Source organism: Bidens hawaiensis, unplaced genomic scaffold (genome assembly GCF_021521415.1).
Source record: "Bidens hawaiensis isolate Kalapana, Puna unplaced genomic scaffold, B.hawaiensis_p1.1 tig00004595_1, whole genome shotgun sequence".
Taxonomy (NCBI): Eukaryota; Viridiplantae; Streptophyta; class Magnoliopsida; order Asterales; family Asteraceae; genus Bidens; species Bidens hawaiensis.
The window spans coordinates 185,018-199,192 of record NW_027491279.1 but is presented as its reverse complement, the minus strand read 5'-3'; the positions used below and the strand labels follow the sequence as shown (position 1 = coordinate 199,192).

The window sequence follows — 14,175 nt, the reverse complement described above, 5'->3', positions numbered from 1 at the left end:
ATAAACGAATAATGTAAAACAACATATGAGAATGCAAATAAATTACAATACATGTTGCGCGCAAAAAAAAATGAAAGAAAAACTATAGAACAAAATATCTTAATCTTAAATATATATAAACGAAATCCTTAAAATCTCTCTTGTTGCTTCTTACATTCTCTCAAGCCACCAGATTATTTTTGTAAATGAAGGTTTCTCATGCATTTGACCCAAATTCACGGGTAAGGGCCTCACTAAACCTAGATAACCTTAAACGCGTTATAACATCTCATTATATTAAAAAATAATCTCACCTTGATATGAAAATCTTATAAAATAGAGATATACTGAAAATTAATATCTTATTTCTTTAAGAAAAAAGATATTATTTATATTAAGTAACAATTTTATAGTAAAAAAAATAAGCGGGTCATGAGTCTTACCAAACTCATAGCTTTTAAACGGGTTATAACATATCATTTTTATAAAATAGAGATATACTGAAAATTAATATCCTATTTCTTTAAGAAAAAAAAATATTATTTATATTAAGTAACAATTTTATAGTAAAAAAAAATAAGGGGTCATGAGTCTTATCAAACTCATAGCTTTTAAACGGGTTATAACATCTTATTTATTTGTGAAACTCTTTCATCATCAAACCATAAAATATTATTAACTTTCTTACAATAAAAAAAATTAAAATCCAAAAAATAAATATTAGACACGAAAAAGAAACACAACCCCCGTAATACGGGGGATAAAATCTAGTAATATATATAAATTAATCAATGGATTAGATTCATTCTCACTCTTTTCATTTTTGTTATACTTTATATTTTAACAATATCCTATTTTATAAAGAGATTAACAAATAACACATGGAATTGTCACAATATAAGATTCTCCAATGCAAGAAAAAAACAGAGAGGCTTTTAGTTGCCTTTGATGATGTAACTATTGACATGGATGAGAGAGAGATGAGAGCGAGTGAAAGAAGCCCTTTGTTAAAGGTTTAAAAACGGAAAAGAAAATGATGTTTTGTGAGGGAGATATGAGACCCATATGGTAGATGTTTATTGCAAGATAATTGGAAAAAAGTGTTGGGGGGAGATTAGGTGATAAGGCATATAAGAAGGGCTTAAAGATTCCAAAAGCATGTGTGCTAGCTGTAAATTAAAATTTAAAAATATGCATCACATCGCAATAATTGACTCAAAGCAAATATTTTATGCCTCACCCTAACTTAATTATCTGAAGAAACACTAATCGACCCCGGGCAGATTACAGATAATCTGGGGGTTAAATAGATGTTTCCCACGAGGGGTTAGATCCGGCGAAGATGGTTCTTCTGATAACCTGCAAAACAGACACCGTGAGCTCGTCACTGAGAAGGGGGGGGGTACCTCCTTGTGACCACCCTCCGGCGTGAGAATCAGACTAGATTGCTCTTGAATATAAGTGTATACTAAGAGAATGACTAGAGCAGATATCAGGTAATATATCAAGATATGAGATATGAGATAAGATAATACCATTCCAAGGTGTTGGAGTATTTATAGCCGAAGGTAGGTTTCCAAGAAGGTACAGCCGGCTGAATAGTGTTCCTGTTCTGCCAACTGTGGGCTACGCACATGCCATGCTGGTGGTTGGTGGGTAGACAGCGGCTGATAGTGACCAGGCCGGCTGTGTACTATTCCTGTTCCACCAACTGCAGGCCATGCACGTCCTCCGACAGGTTGGTGAGTAGGCAGCGGCTAATAGTGACATACAGTACAAGAGCGTGCTGCTCGTCATACTGTTGTCAGTGAGCTGTCGTATCCTTGGTCAGATCTTTTGTCCATACCTCGTCAGGTACAGTACAAAAGATCCTCCAGTATCGTACGGACTGGCTCATTTGGGCGGGAGTTTTCCCGGCTTTGTGCGGGAGTGTTCCCGGCTTGCTCACTCCTTCTTCAGGAGACTACTGAATTATTTAAGAGTTAAGTGCCCTGTGCGTGTAGCCTTGCTGCGCGGGTAGCCTTCCCTGATGGCTTGTATCCGCAGCTGCGGGAACAGGCGGGGTACTTCACCATTGGGAGGCTTTTCCTGCGGGAACAGCTTGCGTACTGCGCGTAAGGACGTCACGTCTCTGAGCTTGGTGGGTCCTGTGGATCCAGTTGGTTTCTGCGCAGACGTCCCTCTTAAAGGTGAGTTCTGCGAGTTTAGCCTTTGCGCAGACGTCCCTGTTGAAGGTGAGTCTTGCGGGTTCAACTACGCAGGCTTCCCTCGTTGAGGTGAGTCTTGCGGGTCCAACTGGGCTCTGCTGGGACCTACCTCTTCAAGTCCCCCCAGTCCAATGTTCTTCTCATGAATTTAATAAGTGAGGTGAAATTTTGGACTTAAGCAAAGGGTTTTGAAAAGGGTTTAGTTTTAAGGTTTTCCATGGGGATTCTTCCCGCGGAAGTCCAAATGTCACGTGCAGAAATTCCCGACTTTTCTGCTTGATCATTGGGTGTGATGCGGGTAGGTCTGTAACCTCCTCGCAAGTCAGGAGCGTTGAGTTCCACTTGTGTAGATTCTCCATGAGGTTTTGGTAGTTTTGAACATAGTGATCAATTATGTTTAAACAACCAATTCCATCTTGGAGGTTCAAACAATCAAGTTCTCGACGTTCCCGCTATGCGGGGATGTTATTCCCGTTTCCGCAAGCATGGCCCAGAAGATCCTTCTTGGTTTCAATTCCCTGCGGAGTGCTAGGTATGTGAAGGGTTTCGCCTTGACACTGTACCCGCACTCGTCTTATAGTTACTTTACTTCCAAGGTATTCCTGGCTTCAATTCCCTGCGGGTGCTAAGTATGTGAAGGGTTTTGCCTTGACACTGTACTCGCACCCGTCTTATGGTTACTTGGTTGCTGAGGTATTCTTGGCTTCAATTCCCTGCAGGTGCTAAGTATGTGAAGGGTTTTGCCTTAACACTGTACTCGCACCTGTCTTATAGTTACTTGGTTGCCAAGGTAAGGGGTATATTCCCGCTTACTTTTGAATCTTTTTGAATCTTTTGAAATTCGAAGAGTTGGTGAAAGGATAAGAATAGTCCAAACTGTTGAAGGGACGGTTGAGTAGTCCGACGGTTTTCTTCTGACAGTTTCAGGACGTGCAGGAAGTTATGGCGACGTGACAGTACATGGTCATTCCAGACGCTTTTTCAGGCGCGTGGGCGCGATTTTTTGGGCGCGTGGGTGCGGATTTTACGGCGCGCGTCCCGTCAACAGCTGTTGTCATCCTGCTTTTTCCACGTGTCATAGTTTCATTGCACCAGCTCTTTTCTCTCTCCTCCGCATTAAATTCATCGCATTCATTGCGATGAGTATATAAAGGGGGAGAGGGTTCTTTGTAATCCACACTTCTCTCTTCTCCTTCTAAGCGATTTCCGGCGAATATTCTCTGTCGAGCATTCTCCTGAAATCCTTCTTTACCTCCAAAACATGTCTTCTACTCACGATTTTGAGGCTGCCGTCGAGGAACCTGACGTGTACGTCGAGATCCCGACGTCTACGTCTGATAAAGACGATAAGAGCACTGCTGGCGAATGCCAGTGTGCTCTTCCCACCGAGCTTTATCAGTACATCGTCCGGAAGTTCATGCTCAAGCCGTTCGAGCCTGAGTTTCCGGAGCCACACCAGACGGTGTACGATGCCCCCAAGGGCAAAATAGGGGTGTATGCTGTATTCTTCGTTTATGGGAATCTCAGGTTCCCATTGACGAAGTTTGTATACCGTGTCTTGGAGAGGCACGATGTGCATCTGACGGAGGTACACCCGATGGCGATCGCCAAGATCCGCCACTTTGAGTGGGTGTGCCTCATTCTGGGTGTGGGGCCCCACGTTGATCGGTTGATGACCTTCTACTCCTGGAGGTGCATCCAGGAGTGGTACTCCTTGGTCAATCGGATCAAGGGTTTGAAGATCTGCGCTACCGAGCGCAGTCTTCGGTCGTGGAAGCGGGAGTTTTTCTATATCTCCGCTCGCGTCGTCCCCCTTGCGATGACGTTTAAGAATGGGAGAGCACTCCCCGCCCTTCACGCCTCCAACTACCAGGAGGCGGAATGGTTCTCCAAGGTTTCCCGGATCCAGTCTCCGGTTTACCGCTTTGCGGAGTCCAGGATGGTGATGCTCGGGATGAGCCGGGTGTGGAAGGAGGCGTCACAGATTCCCATCGTCCTTGAATACGGTTTGAACTCTTTCCCTTACGGTATGCTTCATATTATCCGTTAATTTAGGGTTTTTGTTCTAACCGTTTTTTCTTTTTGTTTACAGAGGGAAACGACTTGCAGTCTCTCCTGCAGCCGCGGGAGAGTGATGGTCCCGCTCGGATGGGTACTCGTGCTCTAGATGAGAACGAGTTGCCCATCCTTGAGCAAACGGCGGATCGGTTCGTGGAGGTCTACTCGCCAGGCCACGAGATCCTGAGCGCCAGGCGGCCAGGTAAAGAACTTTTTGACCCTCGCCCTCTCAATGCTCAAACCTCTGCGGGAATTCCTCTAATTTTGTCTTCTTATGAGGAATCCGCATATGGTCCTTTCTTGGCGAGGAAGAAGAAGGCTGCCGGCGGGAAGGGGAAGGGGAAGGCGAAGGTTGCCTCCACTGCCGATCCGGTGAATCGGTCTGACTCGGAGACCGAAAGCGAGGAGGCGGCGGGGAACCCTGGTGGTAGTGAGACCACTGTTCCGGAGGTTGAGACGGCTGTCACCTCCAGGCAGCCCAGTGTGACGACGGTGAGCGGCGTGAAGAGGCCGGCTCCATCGGGTTCGTCCCCGCCTGTCAGAACCTTTAGGCACAAGAAAACCCGTAAGTATAAACTTCCTTTACTTTAACTGCATAGCTTTCCACCATTATACTTATATCTTCTTTGTGCAGGCGTGGATGCTACCGCATTCTAGGGTGGAGCGGGGAGGAGCACCTCCGGACCCATGACGGTAGGCTTGGTCAACCTACTTGAGGCGATGACCCAGGCGACTGCGCCTGCTTCAGTTGGTTCAGTTGCTCACCCAGTTGAGCCAACTGTTCCAAATGTGACGACATCTCCGCCGGCTGTCAGTGCCATATTCACTGATTCCTTCACTGAGCCGGCGGTGAGTGTTTCTGTGGATTCTTCTGCAGCCGCGGCCACGGTTGGGAGTTCACCTCTGGTGAGTTCACCTCCGTTGGTTTCCACCGCAGCGGCTTCGACCGTGCCTCCCGCGCCGGCAACTACCTCGCCCCCGGCCGGTTCAGCAGGTATGTTTGGGGCTTCAAGCCAATCTGTGCCTCCTTCCTATCTGCCTGACCTCTTGGATGGATATCCGTTAGGTTCAGGTGATGGGTTCGGCGGCTACCGGCCTGTTGTCGACCCTACAGGTGCGTAGGGTGAATTTGGCCTCTTTTTTTTTTTTTTTTTTTTATATATCATCTTTTCCTAACTGCCTTTTGTTTTTGCAGTGTCGGATTCGAATGAGGTGTTTGTTCCGCGGTGGAACATCCGCCGGGGAACCACCCTTCGGACGCCTGTAGACTGCGTCGAATGGGCGCGCCACGTCGCCCCCGCTGGTGCGCTGGGGGAAGCAATGTCAAGCTACCAGGAGGGTAGGTTGACAAATGAGCTCAGGATTCTCCTAGCCCGGATGCAGCCGCGCGTCGAGCTGCTTTGTCGTGAAAACGACAAGTTAAAAGCAGCTCGTATCCAAGAAGTAGCTCAAGCGCGGGCTGTCCGGGAGGAGAACAGGAGGCTCTCCGCCGTTGCTGCGGAGAAGGAGAAGGCCTTCAAGGCCCTTGAAGTTGAAGTTCAGGCCCGTCTCGAGGCCCGTTCCAAGGCTGCCCAAGCTGTTAACGAACAGCTTCGGTTAGCTAAGGAAACCGCTCGGAACGCAACTGAGAGGGCCACCAAGGCTGAAGCTGTTGCTGAGCCTCTACGCATTGAGAATGAGGAGCTTAAAGCCAAGTAGAGAGGCTCCAGCAGGCTCATGATGCCTTGGCTATGGAAGACGCCAAGAAGCTCCAAGAGATCTTGGACCAGAGGGGCGTGCTTGACCACACTGAGCGGAAGCTAAAGGGCGTTGAAGATGCTGCTGCAAAGGAAGTGTTGCTCGCCAACCTTAACAAAAGTGAAGCCGAACGCGCCCGTAACCAAGCTCAAGCTGCCCTCCAGGAGGCTCTGGTTGCCAAGGAATGGCTTCTTCGAGAAGCGTTGTCTCAGGTATGCGCAATTTCATAATATCTTTACGCTTTTCTTTGTACATAGAAAAGGTTTTGATACTTGTATTTTTTCTTGTAGGTTGTGCATCGAGTCTTCACGGACACATCATATGACGATGCCATGAGTGCAGCCCTCAACGCTTCTCATGAGGATGGGGAAAAGGCCGGCTTCCTGCTTGGTCTAAGGTTCGTTGAGAAGGGCATCCCGCCTTCCAACTTCCCTTTATATGATGTGGATACTGAAGTTGTATATGACCAAGCAGTGAACCAGTATGCCGCCTTCCCGCATCCGGTGGTGGAGAAGGTGAACGAAGTTGCTGCTGCTGATGATGGGCTAACCATTCTTAAGACCTTCCTTGAACCGCCACAGCCAACTGATGGTGCGGGTACAAGTGGGTTTGGAGGGAGTGGTCCTGAAGCTTGAACCTTTAGATCCCTTCCCACTGTTAGGATAGGTTTACATTGTATAGATTTATATTCTTGTTGGCGGGTAGTTACCCGGCCATTCTTGTAATACTTGAATTATTATGGAATACAAATCTTTGTGCGGGTAGGACCGCTACTTTCAGTGGATGACTTGCTTTATAAATGTTATATGACTTGCTCATGCATACTTTAGTTTAAATTAGCAACTTTCCAAGTGTTCTGAAAAAGTTAACCTTTGAACGTGGTAGATAATAGGTTAAAGTTTTGCTTCCTCCTTCGTGATTGTGCGGGTAAGACCTTCACGTGAACTTAGTAGGATGGCTAAACTTTACCTATATCTGACCTGCGTGGAGGTTTTCCTCATCTTCTCCTTAGAAATTTTCTAAGTGTTTAGAATAAGTTAACCTTTGAACGTGGTAGATAATAGGTTAAAGTTTTGCTTCCTCCTTTGTGATTGTGCGGGTAAGACCGTCACTTGCACTTAGTAGGATGGCTAAACTTTACCTATATCTCACCTGCGTGGAGGTTTTCCTCATCTTTTCGTTAGAAATTTTCTAAGTGTTTAGAATAAGTTAACCGTTCGACGCGCAGTTGTCAATAGGTTAGTTCGCTTTCCTCTATCATGATTTGTGCGGTTAGGACCGGCACTTTCAGTTAGTGGGATCACCAAAATTTACCTATAACTGACCTGCGTGAAGGTTTTCCGTTTATTGTGTTTACGCGGGTTTTGCCGCCGTCCAAACGCAACGATTTCTTTACACATGCGGTGAAAACCGGCATCAGCGTTTTGAATAAATTAACCGTTCGACGCGCGGTTGTCAATAGGTTAGTTCGGTTTCCTCTATCATGATTTGTGCGGGTAAGACCGTCACTTTCATTTAGTGGGATGACCAAACTTTACCTATGACTGACCTGCGTGAAGGTTTGCCGTTTTTTGTGTTTATGCGGGTATTGCCGCCTTCCATATGCAACGACTTACTTCCCCACTTATGTATGCGGTGAAGACCGGCATATCAGTGTAGAAAGTTCATAAGTATAAATGTAAGACCATCAGCGTCAATGTGATAAGGAGAATCATTTCCATTAGAAGTGGCTCTGGGCCTTTTCTTTTACAAGTTTGGAATTGATCTACATGCAGACTGTGTAATTGAGCTCCCTTCCATGTTCTTGGGAGTGTCATCGAGCCTTTCGAGCCGATATGCACTTGGTTCGGAATCTCGTTGTTTACGCAGTATGTAGTCTCCGACATTGAAGCTGCAGTTTTGTTCGTGTTTTCCCCAACTGGGGTTCTACACGCATTAGCCTGCTCAGCGTTCATTACGCCACGAGGTGCGTGAGCGTCCCATCTCTGACAAATGCTTCGACAATGTCCTTCAAGTCTACGCATTCCTCAGTGTTGTGGCCTCTTGTCCTGTGGAAGTCACAGAATTTGCTCTGATCAGCGTTGTGACGCTCTCGGATTATTGGAGCCTTTGGCCATGGGAGTCTCTCGGTGTCGAATATCTCGGTGACGCTTTTGGTGAGTGGCGTCCATCTGGAGTTCCGGTTTGACGACGGCATGTTATCCTTTCCGCCCAACCGAGGGTGCGAGCCGGATGAGGTGTCTTAGTTTACCCTTGACTGCCAAATGCCTAGCTTCCTCTTTTTGTTTAGTCGGGTGGTAAGGACATTGTTTTCTCTTGTTTTCTGGGTGTAGAGGTTTGTGCTTTGGGGAAGATCTCTACCCAGTTGCTTTTCCGTTTCTGCGAAGCGTTTAGCTGCTGTCATGATGGCATCCCATGTGGATGGCATGCCATCTTTACCCGTTAAGGTGCGGATGAGCTCTGGGTCTTTTGTGCCCTGGATGAAAGCAGCGCGAACAAGATCTTCGCTAATATTACCCAGACTTAGCTTCTTTGAGTTGAAGCGAGTGATGAAGTCTAGCAAAGATTCATCTTCCTCTCGAATGCAATTGAGGATTGTCCATTGCTCTTCGGTATGCTTTCTTTGTTGGCTGAAGTGTTGGCTAAACTTTTGTTGGAAGTCTGTCCAATCGTAGATGTGGTGGACCGGTAGACGGTCGAACCACCCTCTGGCTGCTCCAACCAGCGTCATCTGGAACATATAACACCACGTGGGTTCCGTCCAGTTGCTGACGGTTGCCCCCGCTATGAATCTGTTCAAATGTTCGTCTGGGTCAGATATACCATCATAGGTGCCGATGTTTGACATCTGTTTGGCACTTCTTGGGGCGATTGCTTCCGCAATGTCCCTTGCAAACTTGGAGGTTCCCGCATTTGCAGCGGTTGGTCTGAAGGTTTTAGAGAAGTCACGTGGGTTTCCACCCGCGTTTTTTGGTTTGAAGGTTTCTCCAAAATTCCTTCTCGGTTGGAAGTCCGTTTCCTTACGCTTCCCTTTCGCACTATGGCGAGGGTTTGCGTCGGTATCGGATTCCTCCGAATCATTGTCCCAGTACTCGCACTCATTGCTCATGTTGAGCTGTCGAGTGCTTCCGAATTCGTCAGCCTGTTGGAGTTAACGCAAGCGTTCATTCAACTCAGCTTGGAATTCCCTTTGACGTTTTTCCGCCCACGCTTTAACTTGTTCAAGTGTTTGGCGGGGGGGCCTCGTCTGTTGTCTTTCCACCTGGGTATCAATGAATCCCAGGGGAGGATTGTTTACTGCACTTGCCCCGGCTCGGGTACCCGGGGTAGTGTTCGTAAAATTTACTGCACTTGCCCCGGCTCGGGTAACCGGGGTAGTGTTCGTAAAATGTGTGTATTCGCCGGTGTTCCCCTCAGTAGCTGGGGTTGTGGTTACCGGGGTTTCTTGGTCATTCGCTGGCTTTGGCAACGGAGTAACCTTAACCATCTTTCCAGAAGTTTGAAAAAACTGAATAAATTAGTTCTAGCTTTTATGCACGGATGGCGCCAATGAAGAAACACTAATCGACCCCGGGCAGATTACGGATAATCTGGGGGTTAAATAGATGTTTCCCACGAGGGGTTAGATCCGGCGAAGCTGGTTCTTCTGATAACCTGCAAAACAGACACCGTGAGCTCGTCACTGAGAAGGGGGGTACCTCCTTGTGACCACCCTCCGGCGTGAGAATCAGACTAGATTGCTCTTGAATATAAGTGTATATTAAGAGAATGACTAGAGCAGATATCAGGTAATATATCAAGATATGAGATATGAGATAAGATAATACCATTCCAAGGTGTTGGAGTATTTATAGCCGAAGGTAGGTTTCCAAGAAGGTACAGCCGGCTGAATAGTGTTCCTGTTCTGCCAACTGTGGGCTACGCACATGCCATGCTGGTGGTTGGTGGGTAGACAGCGGCTGATAGTGACCAGGCCGGCTGTGTACTATTCCTGTTCCACCAACTGCAGGCCATGCACGTCCTCCGACAGGTTGGTGAGTAGGCAGCGGCTAATAGTGACATACAGTACAAGAGCGTGCTGCTCGTCATACTGTTGTCAGTGAGCTGTCGTATCCTTGGTCAGATCTTTTGTCCATACCTCGTCAGGTACAGTACAAAAGATCCTCCAGTATCGTACGGACTGGCTCATTTGGGCGGGAGTTTTCCCGGCTTTGTGCGGGAGTGTTCCCGGCTTGCTCACTCCTTCTTCAGGTGACTACTGAATTATTTAAGAGTTAAGTGCCCTGTGCGTGTAGCCTTGCTGCGCGGGTAGCCTTCCCTGATGGCTTGTATCCGCAGCTGCGGGAACAGGCGGGGTACTTCACCATTGGGAGGCTTTTCCTGCGGGAACAGCTTGCGTACTGCGCGTAAGGACGTCACGTCTCTGAGCATGGTGGGTCCTGCGGATCCAGTTGGTTTCTGCGCAGACGTCCCTCTTAAAGGTGAGTTCTGCGAGTTTAGCCTTTGCGCAGACGTCCCTGTTGAAGGTGAGTCTTGCGGGTTCAACTACGCAGGCTTCCCTCTTTGAGGTGAGTCTTGCGGGTCCAACTGGGCTCTGCTGGGACCTACCTCTTCATTATCCCTCATGGAATTTCATACAATTGATCCACCCCTCTATATATATATATATATATATATATATATATATATATATATGCATGAGTCATTAGGGGACAACAAGTGAATAAATTTGCTAGCATGGATATATTTTCATCCTCACCGCAAACTCTTGTCCTCACTTTGTTTCCATGCATCATTTTAGTGATTTTTATTTCTGTCAAAAGCATTTCATTTGATACCAAGAATAGGAAAAACATACCACCATGTCCCCCAAAGCTTCCAATAATTGGAAACTTCCACCAAGTTGGCTCAAACCCTAATCACAACCTTCGGTTATTGTCCCAAAAATACGGACCGATAATGCTCCTTCAGCTTGGTAGCACCCCTACACTCGTAGCATCCTCTGCTAAAGTAGCCCGAGAGATAATGAAAACCCATGTCCAACATACTTGTCTTTGGTTCTAATGGCATAGCATTTGCTCCTTATGGGGAATCTTGGAGGCGGTTAAAGAGCATTGTAGTACTAAAGCTTCTAAGTAATGCACGAGTCAAGACAACCAAAAGGTGAGAGAAAACGAGATACGTCATATGATTCGGGTGCTTGAAGATCAAAGTTGTGGGACTGCCATTGATATGGGGTCCGTGTTTATTTCACTAACAAATAACATAATATGTAGGGTTGCCCTAGGAAGGAAATTTGATGGACTAGATCAGACACATTTAGTTGAAAGGTTCATGAGTATGCTTAATATGTTTTGTATTGGTAGTTATATTCCATGGCTATCATGGGTAGATCAAGTCATTGGTTCTATTGGAAGAGCGGAAAAAATAGCGAATGAATTTAATGAGCTTCTTGAAGGAGTTATTGAAGACCATATAAGCAAGGAACAAAGGGAGGTGCTAGAAGCGATGAAGCCGCGGAAGACTTCGTTGACATCTTACTTGATCTCCAAAAAGATAACACAACCACCCTGCTTCATAGAGATTCCATTAAAGCTCTAATCTTGGTATCATTTCTTCATCTTCCACATATACTTTTCTTTTATTCGATAAACACGAATTCGTAATTTACTTACTAACAACTATAATTCATATATTCCAAGGACAAACCCAAATTAAGAGATATATAATTTACTTGGGCTCAAGTACTTTGATTTGTATATATTTCTAATTTACTGAAGATACATGCATGTGTTTCAATTTGGTTTGGTCTTATATATATATAAGAGAAGGTTAACGTACAAATGAAATTAACGTACTAAACGTGAGAATGAAGTAGAGTAATTATATATACAAGTAGAGTAATTACGTAATTACATCGTAGAGTAATTATCATAGAATACTTACATAATTACTCTACTTGTATATATAATTACTCTACTTGATTCTCACGTTTAGCACGTTAATTTCTATTGTATTTGATCCAAACCCTATATATATCATAATAGAAATAATAAACTTAATCCCACTAAAGAATATTATATTACAGGAGGCGTTTGCAGCTGGAACTGAAACTATAAAAACAAGTCTAGAGTGGACAATGAGTGAGCTAATAAAAACCCCAAGAGCAATGAAAAAGCTTCAAGAGGAAGTAACAAAAGTGGGACAAGGAAAACCCATGATATCCGAGGAAGATTTGGAAAGAATGTCATATCTTAAACTTGTCATAAAAGAGTCTTTGCGATTGCATACTCCATTCCCACTTCTCCTTCCCCGAGAAACAACGCAAGACGTAAAACTAATGGGATATGATGTTGCGACAGGCACACAGGTGATAATCAATGCTTGGGCGATCGGAAGGGATCCTGCCTCGTGGGAAGAACCAAATGAGTTTAGGCCTGAGAGGTTCTTGAACAATAATTCATTTACCCATCATGGGTTACAGTATGAATGGATTCCATTCGGTGCTGGGCGAAGATCATGCCTGGGCATTCAGTTTAGTATACCCGTTATCGAGCTTGCCATAGCGAATATTGTTTACAAGTTCGATATGGCGTTGCCAAATGGAATAAGAAATGAGGATTTGGACATGACTGAGGCATTTGGTAGTACAGTCAACAAGAAACACTCACTACACGTCTTGGTGAGCCCTCGGTTATAGCTCAAAGATTATCATGACCTTGGAATGCTAAGGTCAGCGTCAGGCGAATGCTGGTATTGAATGAACGTTTGAATTGTAATGGGTTTGTCTGTTTGGGTCAGTTTAGTATTTACTTTTGAGTTAGTCCAGTAAGAATAATGGGCTTCAGCCCACGTACTTGTTGGGTCAGCATGTGATCATGTGCATGCACACGTTGAGTCAGTTTCATTTGGTTTTTGTTAGGGTTTGTTTTGGTCTACATGATTGTCCTGGTTTGTAGGCGATCATGGGTAGGAGTTAACTTTATGAGTAAGTTTTTTTGAAGTATGTAACAACTATGATAAATAGCTTTGTTTTTCATTTGAATGAAGTACCAGAATATTGAGAGTCATCTCTAATATTGCCATTACATGAATGTTGTGGTCAGAGTCATGCAAACGTATGTATTGCATATGTGTCATGTAGTGTCGCACCCCCAATCTAGGCCTAGGAGTATAAACCATAGTTGGTACCACATTTGTAAATAAATCAGAGTGGCGGGTTAATGCGGAAGACTTTATAAAAACATAAGGATCATATTTATAAATATTTACAATACAAAAGACGAGACGAAAGTCTCATTTAGTTTTACTTGTTTTATAAGTTTAACAAAACCACCATATTTTAATATTTACACAAAATTATCCGAGCCATCAGATTCTTTAGCTTCTTCGTCTTTCAAGCTCTAGTCTTGGTTACCTGCAAAATGTTATTAAAATACGTCAGCAACGAATGCTGGTGAATATGCCGACGCTAAAATATTTTCTTTACTTAATTACCCCTCGAGACCACGTAATCCTCGGCCCATCTTGGCTTAGGAATAATCAAGTTAAACAATCATCATAAATTCGAGTCTCTACACTAGGTCACCTCAGCAAGACACCACAGCGTCTCGACATAACTTAGGTACCATAAATATATACAAGGTCATTCTCACTCGAACATACTTTGGTTCGGCCCATCGTGGCTAGAGGTCGTGACCAGGCGTGGTGCGATGTGCCCACCGCATACCACATATGTAAGGATCCAGACAAACGTATACCACAGCCTGAGGGCTACGCTTATACTCTTATTTACAATGTTTTTAGAGACACGTAGCCTCATGTAAAGTTTTACACATAACACGTTTGTTTTGTTTGAAAACAAGTTTATAAAAGTGGGGCGTATTCACCTTTTGATAGGGATCGGTTTCCAACACCGTCCATGAATTCTTCTCTTGCTATCTCGCACTTATAGTACGAGTATAACTTTTGTTAGTCGGATGCACGATCCGGCTTAAGACCTTTAGTCTTATTTATCTCGATGAACCTTTAGTTCATAATCTCTTTTTACTTTAAAACCTTTAGTTTTAATAGTAATTTATAAACCTTTAGTTTATAAAACCCGACGTCTCTTCTTCTTTAAGAAACGTATTCTTTTCTTTATTATTTAAGTATTCTCATTATACTTAAATAATATATTTTATAACAAAGAATA

At 44.7% G+C, this 14,175-nt stretch overlaps 1 pseudogene across 1 annotated transcript; it reads left to right on the top strand.

Moving 5' to 3' along the window:
- The first annotated feature begins 10,679 nt into the window (after nucleotides 1–10,679).
- On the top strand, nucleotides 10,680–12,698 carry LOC143627016 (cytochrome P450 Tp4149-like; annotated as a pseudogene). Its single transcript, XR_013152526.1, has 2 exons — nucleotides 10,680–11,587; nucleotides 12,070–12,698. The product of XR_013152526.1 is annotated as a cytochrome P450 Tp4149-like (transcript).
- Nucleotides 12,699–14,175: the final 1,477 nt, after the last annotated feature.